This window comes from Apium graveolens, chromosome 11 (genome assembly GCF_009905375.1).
Source record: "Apium graveolens cultivar Ventura chromosome 11, ASM990537v1, whole genome shotgun sequence".
Classification (NCBI taxonomy): domain Eukaryota; kingdom Viridiplantae; phylum Streptophyta; class Magnoliopsida; order Apiales; family Apiaceae; genus Apium; species Apium graveolens.
Window position 1 is genome coordinate 36,684,124 of NC_133657.1, and position 14,249 is coordinate 36,698,372.

Sequence of the window (14,249 nt, forward strand, 5' to 3'; positions counted from 1 at the left end):
ATTGTTTAATACTTTAGTGTGTGATGATTGTATAATATCTAGTATTGGTTGTGCGTATTCGTCTTATGTGCGCCGCGAACATATAAAATAGGGTGTTAATCTCTTGTGAAGCGACAATGGATCTTGAGATTTAGAACTTGCCATGCTAGCATAGGTTCATGTATGATGTGCATGATTAGTGGGTAACTATAACAGTTTTATTTGCCCTGTGTAATCAAAAGGAATAACTTATGCTTAATTCGTTGTGTTGTCAATTTCTGTAGACATATAGGAACTCAACATAATTGATGCATATTAAACTTCTATCTTAATTGTGGATGCTTGGTAGAATGGTATGAGTACAATGAAAGTTGGCTTTTATCAGTTTCGTGTTATTCGATTAATATCACCACTATCACATGCTAAAGGTAATAACAATAACTATTGAAGGAAGTATTAATGAAGTTATGATCTCATTAGTGTTTTAATATTGTTAATTGAAGTGTTATTTAAGTGATAAACTAAGTAATTAATTGTAGTTAATATTTAGTCAACAATTCTAAGTGTTAGTGTCTTAACATTGAGAAGTAATCATACGTTGGTGTGTGAGTTTAATTAAATAATAATTAGTCTGAGTCTCTATGGGAATGAACTAGAAAGTATTCTATATTACTTGCGAACGCGTATACTTGCGTGTATTTTAGTGCGTATTTCTGCCTTAACACTATGCTCGATGTAGCGTCTGGAGGAGCCTTGTGGGCCAAAAGCTATAATGAAGCTTATGAGTTGATCGAGCTAATGGCAGCTAATGAATACAAGAATCGTTCACAAATAATGTTGTAAGGCAAGGTATCAGGAATTCTGGAAGTGGATACAGCTACTGCTATAGCTGCTCAACTTCAATCTTTCACGATGAAAGTGGACTCTTTGGTTAATTATGGAGTTAATCAAATCATTAGTGTTTGTGAGCTTTGTGCGGGGGCATATGAGACTGAGCAGTGTGCTATTTCTAGCGAATCAGCTCAGTTTGTGAGCAACTTTCAGATATCACAACAGCATGCTCCAGCCATTTATCATCCCAACAACCGTAATCATCTTAACTTCAGCTAGAGCAATAATCAGAATGCGGTGCAGCAACCTAATCAGCCATACACAGCAAAGCAGTATAACCCTCCTGGTTTTTAACAACCGTAATATGCACCAAGGAAATAACTTAAACTTCAGCAGTTACCTCAAGCTAATGAAAAATTTGAATTGGAGGAGTTGAGGCTCATGTACAAGAGCCAAGATGTTTCAATCAAGACATTGAAGAATCAGATTGAGCAAATTGCTAATGCATAGCTAAATCGTCAACCTGGAAAACTTCCTAGTGACACTGAAGTGCCAGGCAAGAAGGAAGCTAAGGAGCATTTTAAGGCAATTACATTGAGGTCTGGAAAGGTTGCAAATCCTGAAAAAGCTAACGCTCTAGAATCTGAAGAAGTGGCTGATGAAGAAGAGCCTAAGGAAGCAGAAGTGCAATCAAGGAAGACAGCTATTGTCAACACTCCGCCTGAGCCTAATACAGGGGAAAAACAGGTCTATCCTCCCCCTCCTTTTCCTAAGAGGCTATAGAAGCAAAAGCTGGACAAGCAATTTGCTAAGTTCTTAGAAGTTTTCAAGAAACTTCACATCAACATACCTTTCGCTGAAGCACTTGAACAAATGCCTAGTTATGCGAAGTTCATGAAAGGTATTCTCGCTCGAAAAGTGAAGCTAGATGACTTAGAGACCATTTCTCTAACGGAGGAATGCAGTGTTATGCTGCAACAAAAGTTGCCTCCGAAGCTTAAAGATCCTGGAAGCTTCACTATTCCGTGCACCATGGGAAAAGTGTCATTCGATAAATGCTTATGTGACTTGGGAGCTAGCATCAACTTGATGTCGTTATCTATCTTCAAGAAGTTGGGTCTACCTGATCCAAAGCCTACATATATGTCCTTGCAATTGGCTGATCGCTCTATTACATATCCACGAGGCATTGTGGAAGATGTATTGGTCAAGGTGGACAAACTCATCTTTCCTGCTGACTTTGTTATTCTTAATTTTGAGGAAGATAAGAAGATACCCATAATCTTTGGAAGTCCTTTCTTGGCTACAGGCCGAACCTTGATAGATGTGCAGAAGGGTGAGCTCACTATACGAGTGCAGGATCAGGATGTGACCTTCAATGTTTTCAATGCCATAAAATTCTCTATTGATGAAGAGGAGTGCTTTCAGGTTGAGTTGGTCGAATCTGTGGTTACTTCAGAATTGGATCATCTACTAAAATCAGATGCCTTAGAGAAAGCCTTATTGGGGGATTCCGATAGTGAAGATGAGGAAAGCGACCAGCAGTTACAATATTTGAATGCTTCTCTATAGAAGTGACGTTTGGAAATGCTATTTGAATCTCTTGGGTTGGAGGAGTTGAAAAGTTCTCCAAAGTGCATCAAGCCATCTATTGAGGAAGCTCCTGCTCCTGAGCTTAAGCCTTTACCTGAATATTTGAGGTATACATTTTTAGGTGATGCGTCTACTTTGCCTGTTATTATTGCATCTGACCTTTCAGGTAAAGATGAGGAAAAGCTTTTGAGAATTCTTAAAGAATTCAAGTCGGCAATTGGTTGGACTATAGCAGATATCAAGGCAATCAGCCTTTCTTATTGTATGCACAAAATTCTGCCAGAGGAAGGAAGCAAGCCTACTGTTGAGCAACAGAGAAGGCTAAATCCGATCATGAAAGAGGTTGTGAAGAAGGAAATCCTCAAGTGGCTAGATACAGGGATCAAATATCCCATTTTTGACAGTTCATGGGTGAGCCCAGTTCAGTATGTGCCAAAGAAAGGAGGTATCAATATGGTAGCAAATGAGAAGAATGGGCTTATTCCTACACGAACAGTCACGGGGTGGAGAGTTTGCATGGATTATCGAAAGCTGAACAAGGCTACAAGGAAAGATCACTTCCCTCTTCCTTTCATTGATCAGATGCTTGATAGATTGGATAGGCATGATTATTACTGTCTTCTGAATGGCTATTCGGGTTATAATCGGATTTGTATCGCTCCAGAAGATCAAGAGAAGACTACATTCACATATCCTTTTGGTACTTTTGCATTCAGGAGAGTTTGTTTTGGGCTATGTGGTGCACCAGCCACTTTCCAGAGATGCATGATGGCTATCTTCTTTGATATGATTGGAAATAATGTAGAAGTGTTCATGGACGATTTCTCGGTCTTTGGAACTTCTTATGATGAACGCTTGCACAATCTTGGGTTAGTGCTGAAAAGGTGCGTTAAGACCAATTTGGTTCTCAATTGGGAGAAATGTCATTTCATGGTGCGCCAAGGCATCATTCTTGGTCACAAGGTTTCTAGTAAGGGTATTGAGGTGGACAAAGCCAAGGTGGGGGTCATCGAAAATCTTCCTCCACCAATTTCTGTTAAGGGAATGCACAGTTTTCTTGGTCATGCGGGTTTCTATAGGCGTTTCATCAAGGATTTCTCTAAGATTTCAAAGCCATTGTGCAATTTGTTAGAGAAAGATGTTACTTTCAAGTTTGATGACGAGTGCCTTGCTGCTTTTGAGACATTAAAGAAGAGTTTGATTATGACACCCATCATAAATGTGCCTGATTGGTCTAAACCATTTAAAATGATGCAGTTGGAGCAGTTCTTGGGCAAAGAAAGAACAACATATTTCATGTAGTCTACTATTCTAGTAAGACTCTTAATGGTGCTCAACTGAACTACCCCACTACTGAGAAAAAACTTTTGGCTATTGTCTATGGTTTTGAGAAATTTCGATCTTATCTACTTGGGATGAAGGTGACAGTTTTCACTGATCACGCTGCCATTCACTATCTCGTCTCAAAGAAGAACTCGAAGCCTAGATTGATTTGATGGGTTCTTTTACTTCAAGAGTTTGAATTGGAGATCAAGGACATAAAAGGGACTGAAAATCAAGTCGCTGATCATCTCTCATATTTATAGGATCCAAGTGCAACTTCACAATATAGGTCGTTGATTAACGAATCTTTTTCCAATGAGCAATTATTTGGAGTGCAAGCAGAAGAACCGTGGTTCGCCGTCATTGTGAACTACCTTGTAAGTAACGTTATGCCTCCATATTTGACTTATGCTCAAAGGAAGAAGTTTCTGCATGAAGTGAAGTGGTACATGTGGGATGAGCCGTTTCTGTTTCGATAAGAAGCTGACCAAATCATCAAGAGATGTATTCCTTACAGCGAAACGGGGGGATCTTGCAAGATTGCCACTCAACAGCTTATGGAGGACACTATGGTGGACAAAAGACAATAGCTCGTATTCTTTAGGAAGGTTTCTTTTAGCCGACTTTGTTTAAAGATGCTCATCAGTTTGTTTTAAAATGTGATCGATGTCAACGTGTGGGTAATATGTCCCAGAGGGATGAGATGCCTCTTAATGTGCTTCTCGAGGTTGAAGTCTTCAATGTTTGGGTAACTGACTTCATGGGGCAATTTGTCTCATCTTGTAAAAATCACTATATCTTGTTGGTGGTTGATTATGTCTCGAAATGGGTGGAAGTCAAGGCTTTGCCGACGAACAATGCGAAGGTAGTGCTAAATTTTCTTCAGAAGCAGATATTCACAAGATTTGGAACTCCAAGAGTTATAATCAGTGACGAGGGGTCGCATTTCTGCAATCGTAAGTTCACTGCTATGATGCAAAGGTATAATGTGAATTATCGCATTGCTACGACTACCATCATCAGACGAATGGTCAAGCTGAGGTATCTAACAGAGAGATCAAGCGCATTTTAGAGAAAGCAGTGTGTCCATCGAGGAAATATTGGTCTTTGAATCTTGATGAAGCTATTTGGGCGTATCGAACAGCGTACAAGACTCCGCTAGGGATGTCACAATATCAGTTGGTTATGGTAAGGGTGTCATTTCCCGGTGGAACTAGAGCATAAAGCGTACTGGGCTTTGAAGAAATTGAATCTTAACTTGGATACAGCGGGAAAGAAGTGGATGCTTCAATAGAATGAACTTGACGAGTTTCGAAATCAAGCGTATGAGAATAATAAAATGTATAAGGAGAAAGTCAAGATGTGGCCTGATAGGGGTCTAGTGCTCAAATCATTTGTGCCGGGGCACCAAGTTCTTTTGTTTAACTCTCGTCTCTGTCTTTTTCCTGGAAAATTGAAGTCGAGGTGGTCAGGTCATTTGTTGTTAAAACTGTGTTTCCACATGGAGCGGTAGAGATTTTTGAGGATGATCCGGGCCAGGCATTCAAGGTAAATGGTCAGAGGTTGAAGCATTACTATGGTGACACGGCAAACCGCGGGGTGGTTAGTGCCGTTTTGTTGTCTGTTTGATCTGCCTTTTCTACGTCAAGCTAACAACGTAAAGCAAGCGCTTCTTGGGAGGAAACCCAAGTTTGTTGTACATTAGTAGATAGAAGAAGAAAGAAAGGAGAAAACATAAAAAAATCAAAAAATCAAAAAAATACAGTGCCAACTACAGTAGCACGGCGCGCCCGCGCTGTGAAGGTGGGGCGGCCGCACTGATTTGATAGAAACTATGCGTGCCCGCGCTGCCTTGTGGGGCGGCCGTGCTGGATTGGCAGAAGCATGGCGTGGCCGCACTGGGTCCCTGATCCTGAAAAAAATATAACAGAAAAATGGGAATTTGAAGGCAAAATAAATTCCTACCAGAATTTTGATATGTGGCATTTTATACCACTTAGAACGTCTTATAATAGCTTGAATTGATGTCTTGAAATCAAGTATTTTGTGTATTTGATGCATTTTTCTAGTGTTTGTGCATTTCAGGGTATTACTTGCGTTTGTGGAGAGATTACATCAAGAATAAGCCTTAGTATGTGCTTGGCATTGCAATTGGGAAGTTAGGAGCAGAATGCAGCAAAGAACGGGAGCAAAAACAGAGTATTTTCCAGAAGGGGTCTGAGCGCCTGCTCAGCCTGGCTGAGCGACCGCTCAGGGAGCTGAGCGCCCGCTCAGGATTGCTGAGCGGCCGCTCAGGGACGTAAATTAAAATAATTATTTTTAGACTCCTAATTCTGTTGAGCTTCCGACTTCTGAGATAGCTGGGTTTTGTGGGACTCCTATATAAGTAGTTTTCAAAGACGTTTCAGGTGGTGTTGAATCATAGTATCAATCGAGGAGCGAGGAGATAAGGAAGAAGACCATTTTAGCACATCGCAACGAAGATGAAGCATAGTTTCTTGTGATTCTTTATTTCGTTGTAACAGTGGATGCTAGTTTTCTTTACTTTGAACCTATTTACTCTTGTGACGTACTCTGGTTTAATATAAGTAGTTTATTTAGTTATTCTCGTGTGTTATTATCATGTTTTCATATGAACCCATGGTGACGATGAGTTCAATTATGGGCTAATCGTGATCATGGGGTCGTAACGGATTTACTATGAAATTCTTTAGTTAGATGTTTAATACCTTAGTGTGTGATGATTATATGATATCTAGTATTGGTTGTGCTTATTCGTCTTATGTGCGTCGCGAACATATAAGATAGGGTGTTAATCTCTTGTGAAGCGACCGTGGATCTTGAGGTTTAGAACTTGCCATGCTAGCATAGGTTCATGTATGTGTATGCATGATTAGTGGGTAATTCTAACCATTTTACTTGCCCTGTGTAATCATAAGAAATAACTTGTGCTTAAATCATTCTGTTGTCAAATTCTGTAGACATATAGGGTCTCAACATAATTGATGCTTATTCAACTTCTATCTTAATTTTGGATGTTTGGTAGAATGGTATTAGTACAACGAAAGTTGGCTTTTATCAGTTTCGTGTTGTTCGATTAATATCATCACCGTTACATGCTAAGGGTAATAACAATAACTATTGAAGGACGTAGTAATGAAGTTGTGATCTCATATGTGTTTAATATTGTTAATTCAAGTGTCAATTAAGTGTTCAATTCTCGTAGTTAATTGTAGTAATAATTAGTTAATCAAATCTAAGTGTTATTGTCTTGACATTGAGAAGTAATTATACATTCGTGAGTAAAAGTAATTGAGCATAATTAGTCTGAGTCTCTGTGGGAACGAACTAGAAAGTATTCTATATTACTTGCGAATGCGTATACTTGCGTGTATTATTAGCGCGTGTTTTCCGCCCAAACAAGTTTTTGGCGCCACTGCCGGGGACTCGGCGTATTTGTTTAGTTTATGTACTTACCATCAGTGGTCATTAGGACTCATTGATTAAGACTTGTTACTTATTATTTCCGGTTGTGTTTTAGGTACTTTAGCGAGCGTTTATGCAAACACGTTCTCGTACTCACAAGAGGACTTTAGATACGGCTGAGGAGACAGACGAAGTTCTTGGTATTCCGGAGAAGACAGATTTTGAAGATTCGGATACAGAGAGTGAGCAGAAAGAACCAGTAATCATGGGTGATCATATAGTTCCGGCAGATCCAGCTCTTACGGACTTTTCTCGGCCTAAAATTGATGACATTCAGACAAGCATCCTTCACCCGGCTATTCAGGCTAACACTTTTGAAATCAAGCCTGGCACTATTCAGATGGTGCAGAATTCTGTTTCTTTCGGGGGTGCTGCTAGTGAAGATCCCAGCATGCACATCAGGAATTTTGTCGAGATATGTAGTACTTTCAAATATAATGGTGTGACTGATGAGGCTATCAAGCTGAGGCTTTTTCCATTCTCTCTGAGGGATAAAGCTAAGGACTGGTTACATTCTGAACCAGCTGGGTCCATCACTACTTGGCAAGATCTTACGCAAAAGTTTCTGGTAAAGTTCTATCCAATGGCGAAAACTGCGGCTATGAGGAGTGCTCTTACTCAGTTTGCGCAGCAGTCTACATAATCCATGTGCGAAGCTTAGGAGCGCTACAAGGAGATGTTGAGAAAGTGTCCATATCATGGTATGCCTGATTGGATGGTGATTACTGGTTTCTATATTGGTTTGGGGGCCCAATCTCGGCCCATGCTCGATGCAGCAGCTGGAGGCGCCTTGTGGGCTAAAAGCTATGCTGAGGCTTATAATCTTATTGAAACTATGGCTGTAAATGAGCATCAAAACCCAAATCAAAGGATGATGCCTCAGAAGGTAGCAGGTATTCTAGAAGTTGATGTAGCTACAGCTATTGCAGCGCAGCTCCAAGCGCTGTCTTTGAAGGTCGATTCTCTAGCCACCTATGGAGTTAATCAGATAGCTATGGTCTGTGAGCTTTGTTCAGGTTCTCATGCTACGGATCAGTGTTCCCTTGTTAATGAATCTGTTCAGTATGTGAACAATTATTAGCGACCGCAGCAGCCTGTGCCAGCTACTTATCATCCTAACAACAGAAATCATCCAAATTTCAGCTGGAGTAATAATCAGAATGCTATTCAGCAACCATATCAGCAAGGCGTAAGTGAACAGTTTAATCCACCTGGATTCCAACAATCACAACATTATGCTCAAAGGCAATCATATCCTCAACAAGGAGGTGCTGCCCCACCTTCTAGTGCTGATTTTGAGGAACTTAAGATGTCGTGCAAAAGTCAAGCTGTTTCTATCAAGACCTTGGAAAATCAATCGGTCAAATAGCCAATGCAGTGCTCAATCATCAACCTGGCACACTTTTCAGTGATACTGAAGTGCCAGGTAGAAAGGAAGCTAAAGAGCAAGTCAAGGCTATTACCTTAAGGTCTGGAAAAGTTGCTGATGCTGAAAAAGCAAAAGACGGAGAAGCTGAAGTTGGTGATGAAGAAGCTAAGCAAAGGAGAAAGCGGCGGAACCAAGGAAGACTACAGTTGAACACACTCTGCCTGAGGGTAATACAGGGGAGAAACAACTCTATCATCCACCACCTTTCCCTAAGAGATTGCAACAACAAAAGTTGGATAAGCAGTTCGGCAAGTTTCTGGAGGTGTTCAAGAAACTTCACATCAACATACCTTTCGCTGAGGCTCTGGAGCAAATGCCGAGTTATGCGAAATTTATGAAGAGTATTCTTTCAAGGAAGGTGAAACTGGATGACCTTGAGACCGTTGCTCTAACAGAAGAGTACAGTACCGTGTTATAACAAAAATTACCTCCAAAGCTTAAAGATCCAGGTAGCTTTACCATTCCTTGCACTATCGGCAAGTTGTCGTTTGACAAATGTCTGCGTGATTTGGGAGCAAGCATCAATCTGATGCCGTTGTCTATCTTCAAAAAGTTAAATTTACCTGATCCAAAGCCCACCTACATGTCTCTACAATTGGGTGATCGTTCTATTACATACCCACGAGGCATAGTGGAGGATGTGCTAGTAAAGGTGGATAAGCTCTTCTTTCCTGTAGACTTTGTTATTCTGGATTTTGAGGAAGATAAGAAGATTCCCATAATCTTGCGGAGACCTTACTTGGCTATAGGCCGTACCTTGATAGATGTGCAAAAAGGTGAACTTACTATGAGGGTGCAGGATCAGGATGTGACATTCAATGTATTCAAGGCGATGAAATTCCCAATAGAAGATGAGGAGTGTTTTAAGGTGGATTTGATTAATTCTGCGGTTACTTCAGAACTTGAACATATGCTAATGTCTGATGCATTAGAGAAAGCCTTAGTGGGGGACTTTGACAGTGATGATGAGGATGACAATGAGCAACTACAATATTTAATTGCTTCTCCTTGGAGGCGAAAGCTAGACATGCCGTTTGAATCTCTTGGTACTTCTGACCTGAAAAATGCTGAAGGAAAGCTCAAACCATCTATTGATAAGGCACCTACCTTGGAGCTTAAACCATTGCCTGAACACTTGAGGTATGCTTTTTAGGTGATGCATCTATTTTACCTGTTATTATTGCATCTGACCTTTCAGGTAGTGAGGAGGACAAGCTCTTAAGAATCTTGCGAGAATTCAAATCGGCTATTGGATGGACTATAGCAGACATAAAAGGGATCATCTTGTCGTACTGCATGCATAAAATTCTACTAGAAGAAGGTAGTAAGCCAACGGTTGAGCAACAAAGACGACTTAGTCCTATCATGAAAGAAGTGGTGAAGAAAGAAATTCTGAAATGGCTGGATGCAGGAATCATATATCCTATTTCTGACAGTTCTTGGTTGAACCCCATGCAATGTGTACCTAAGAAAGGAGGTATTACTATGGTAGCAAATGAGAAGAACAAGCTCATTCCCACTCGAACAGTCACAAGATGGAGGGTATACATGGATTACAGAAAGTTGAACAAGGCCACGAAGAAGGATCACTTCCCTCTTCCATTTATTCATCAGATGCTTGACAGGTTGGCCGGTCATGAGTATTATTATCTTCTGGATGGCTATTCGGGGTATAATCAGATATGTACTGCACCAGAGGATCAAGAAAAGACTACCTTCACTTGTCCATTTGGCACGTTTTCTTTTCGCAAAGTTTCGTTTGGCTTATGTGGCGCACCGGTCACTTTTCAGAGATGTATGATGGCTATATTCTCTGATATGATTGGAAATAATGTCGAGGTGTTCATGGACGACTTCTCTGTCTTTGGACATTCGTATGATGAATGTTTGAATAATCTTCGTGCGGTGCTCAAAAGGTGTGTGGAAACTAATTTGGTGCTCAATTGGGAAAAATGTCACTTTATGGTGCGTGAAGGCATTATTCTTGGGCATAAGGTCTCTAGTAAGGGTCTTGAGGTGGATAAAGACAAGGTGGGAGTCATTGAAAATCTTCCACCACCTGTTTCTGTGAAAGGAATCCGTAGTTTTCTTGGTCATGCGAGTTTTTATCGGCGTTTCATCAAGGACTTCTCGAAGATATCAAAGCCGTTGTACAACTTGCTCGAGAAGGATGTGCCTTTCAAATTTGATGATAAATGCTTGACGGCATTCGAGACTCTCAAGAAGGGTTTGATAACTGCACCAGTTACGGCACCTGATTGGACAAAGCCTTTTGAGATGATATGTGATGCGAGTGATTATGCGGTGGGAGCGGTTCTTGGGCAGCGCAAGAATAATCTCTTTCATGTTGTCTACTATGCAAGTAAGACTCTAAATGGAGCTCAAATGAACTACCACACTACTGAGAAGGAGCTCTTGTCTATAGTCTTTGGTTTCGAAAAATTTTGATCTTATTTGCTTGGGACAAAGGTGACAGTATTCACTGATCATGCGGCCATTCGCTATTTGGTTTCCAAGAAGGATTCGAAGCCTAGACTTATTCATTGGGTGCTCTTGCTACAGGAATTTGAGTTAGAGATCAAGGATCGAAAAGGTACTGAGAATCAAGTAGTTGACCATCTCTCTAGATTGGAGAATCCCGATTCTACTTCGCATGATAAGACATTGATCAACGAATCTTTTCCGGATGAGCAGTTGTTCATAGTTTAGGAGGAAGAGCCATGGTTCGCAGATATTGTGAACTATCTTGTCAGCAAAATAATGCCTCATAATATGAATACAACTCAAAAGAAGAAGTTTCTGCATGAGGTGAAGTGGTACATATGGGATGAACCGTATTTGTTTAGACAGGGAGCTGACCAGATCATCAGGAGATGTATCCCATTCTGTGAGATGGAGGGGTACGAGACTGCCACTCCACAGTTTATGGGGAACATTATGGTGGTGAGAAGACGGCAGCTCGTATTCTGCAAGCAGGTTTTTTCTGGCCTACTTTGTTTAAGGATGCTCATCAGTTCGTTTTAAGGTGTGATCATTGGAAAAGAGTGGGGAATCTTATGAGGAAGGATGAGATGTCGTTAAATGTGATGCTTGAAGTCGAGGTCTTTGATGTTTGGGGAATCGATTTCATGGGACCATTTGTCTCGTCCTGCAATAATCAGTACATCTTGCTGGAAGTCGATTATGTCATAAAATGGGTAGAAGTCAAGGCTCTACCGACGAATGATGCAAAGGTAGTGTTGAATTTTCTTCATAAGCAGATTTTCACAAGGTTTAAATTGCCACGAGTGATCATAAGTGATGAGGGGTCGCATTTCTACAACCGTAAGTTCACTTCTATGATGTAGTGCTATAATGTGAATCATCGTGTCGGTACTGCCTATCATCCGTAAGCGAATGGTCAAGCAGAAGTGTCTAATAGAGAGATCAAGTGCATTCTAAAGAAAGTTGTTTGTCCGTCAAGGAAGGATTGGTCTTTAAAGCTCGATAAAGATGTTTGGGCTTACAGAACAACATACAAGACTCCACTTGGGATGTCCCCATTTCAACTTGTTTATGGTAAGGGATGTCATTTACCTTCAGAGCTTGAGCATAAGGCCTATTGGGCGTTGAAGAAGTTGAACCTTGACCTAGATGCAGCTGGAAAGAAATGAATGCTTCAGTTAAATAAACTTGATGAATTTCAACTCCAAGCATACGAGAACAACAAAATGTACAAGGAAAAAGTGAAAAGGTGGCACGACAGGAAGCTATATCCTAAGTCATTTATGTCGGGGCAACAAGTTCTTTTATTCAACTCTCGTCTCCGACTTTTTCCTGGAAAGTTAAAATCAAGGTGGTTTGGACCTTTTATTGTCAAAACTGTGTTTCCACATGGAGCGCGGGAGATTTTTGAGAATGATCCAGGCCCAACATTCAAGGTTAATGGTCAGCGTTTGAAGCATTACTATGGGGACACGGAAAACCGGGAAGTGGTTAGTGCCGTTTTATTATCAACTTGAGCGAGGTACCCTACGTCAAGCTAATGACGAAAAAGAAGCACTTCTTGGGAGGCAACCCATGATTTGTGACTATAGGAACCCTTAGAAGTTAGTAACCTATCCAAAACCACAAAAAAATCTGAAAAACCAGGCTAAGAAATTTTTTTCCAGAAGGTCCCTGAGCGCCCGCTCAGCTCTGCTGAGCGACCGCTCAGGGCCCGACTGCCTGAATTTTTTTTTAAGCCTAATAAAAAGCCAAAAAAATCAGAAAATACAAAAACACAAACGCAAACCCACTACCCACGAATTATTTTCCCATTACCCACATTTTTAACCCTCAACCCCACTCCTAATGAAATTTTAACCCTAATCTTTACCCTATATATACATACAACTATTCCATATACTCCCCCATACACTTTCAAACCTTAAACTCTCTCCCATATTGAAGAACACAAATCTTAAGCACTTTTTCTCAATTTCAATGGCACCCAAGAGATCCAGGATGATTGATAGTAGCAGCACTATTCCTACTGCTGATTCTTCGAGGGGTACTGCTGCTAGTCTTCTGGGTAAGCTGATTTTGAAGGAGAGGGGATTCTTACCATCGGGGAGGGATGGTGAGGTGTTGCCAATGATTGCTGAAAAGGGGTGGATTTCTTTCTGTGAGTCACCGGAGGCGGTTCCGATGAGCATGGTTCGCGAGTTCTATGCGAACGCGAAGGCTGAAAAGAATGGGTTTTCTGTTGTGCGGGGGATGACGGTGGATTATCATCCTGAGGCGATTCGCCGTGTGATTGGGCAGTGACAGAGGAAGCCCATAGAGGAAAATTGTAATGAGAAGACTGATTTTGACTTGGATTTGATTTGTGCTACTCTATGTAGGACGGGCACGGTTTGGACGTTCAAGACTGGGACTAACGAGTATCGTCATTTTCCGGCGATTGCGATAAATAGGTATGCTCGTGCATAAAATGCCTTTATTTGTGCTAATATTCTGCCTACTTCACATGCACATGAGATTACAGTTGAGTGAGCACAGTTGTTATGGGGTATTTTGAATGAGGAGTACTATATGGACCTTGGTGAGTTCATCTACCAAGGAATTCTGAAGTTTTTGAGGGGAGCGAAGCACATGAACATCCCTTATACATCTACTGTTACAAAGCTTTGCCAAGCAGTGAGAGTTCGGTGACCTTCTCACGAGCAGTTACAGCTGCCGGCCGCTCCTATTGATTCCGGGACTCTGAATGCGATGCAAGAGTGGACTGGTGGCGAGCCCGAGGAGCATGGGCTAGGTTATTGTCTTCCAAGAGGACGACCAGCAGCTGGTGCTACCATGGCGAGACCGGGGCGTGATGAGGCAGGCTCTTCTAGAGCTCAGGAGGGTGCTTGGATGGCTGATGCCCAGTATAGGAGGCTGTCGAGGAGGACGGATGCTATATACGAGACGCAGAGCAGGTTTACTCAGGAGCTCACCCTTGCACTTGGGACTACTTTTAGAGGCCTTGGAGCTGACATCCAGTGGCCTGTTATTGGTGAGGACTCTGCGTATCCGCCTCCTGATACCCCACCCTCTGAGGGTGAAGATGATGATTTCTCCGAGTAGGTATACCCTGTGTTCCTTT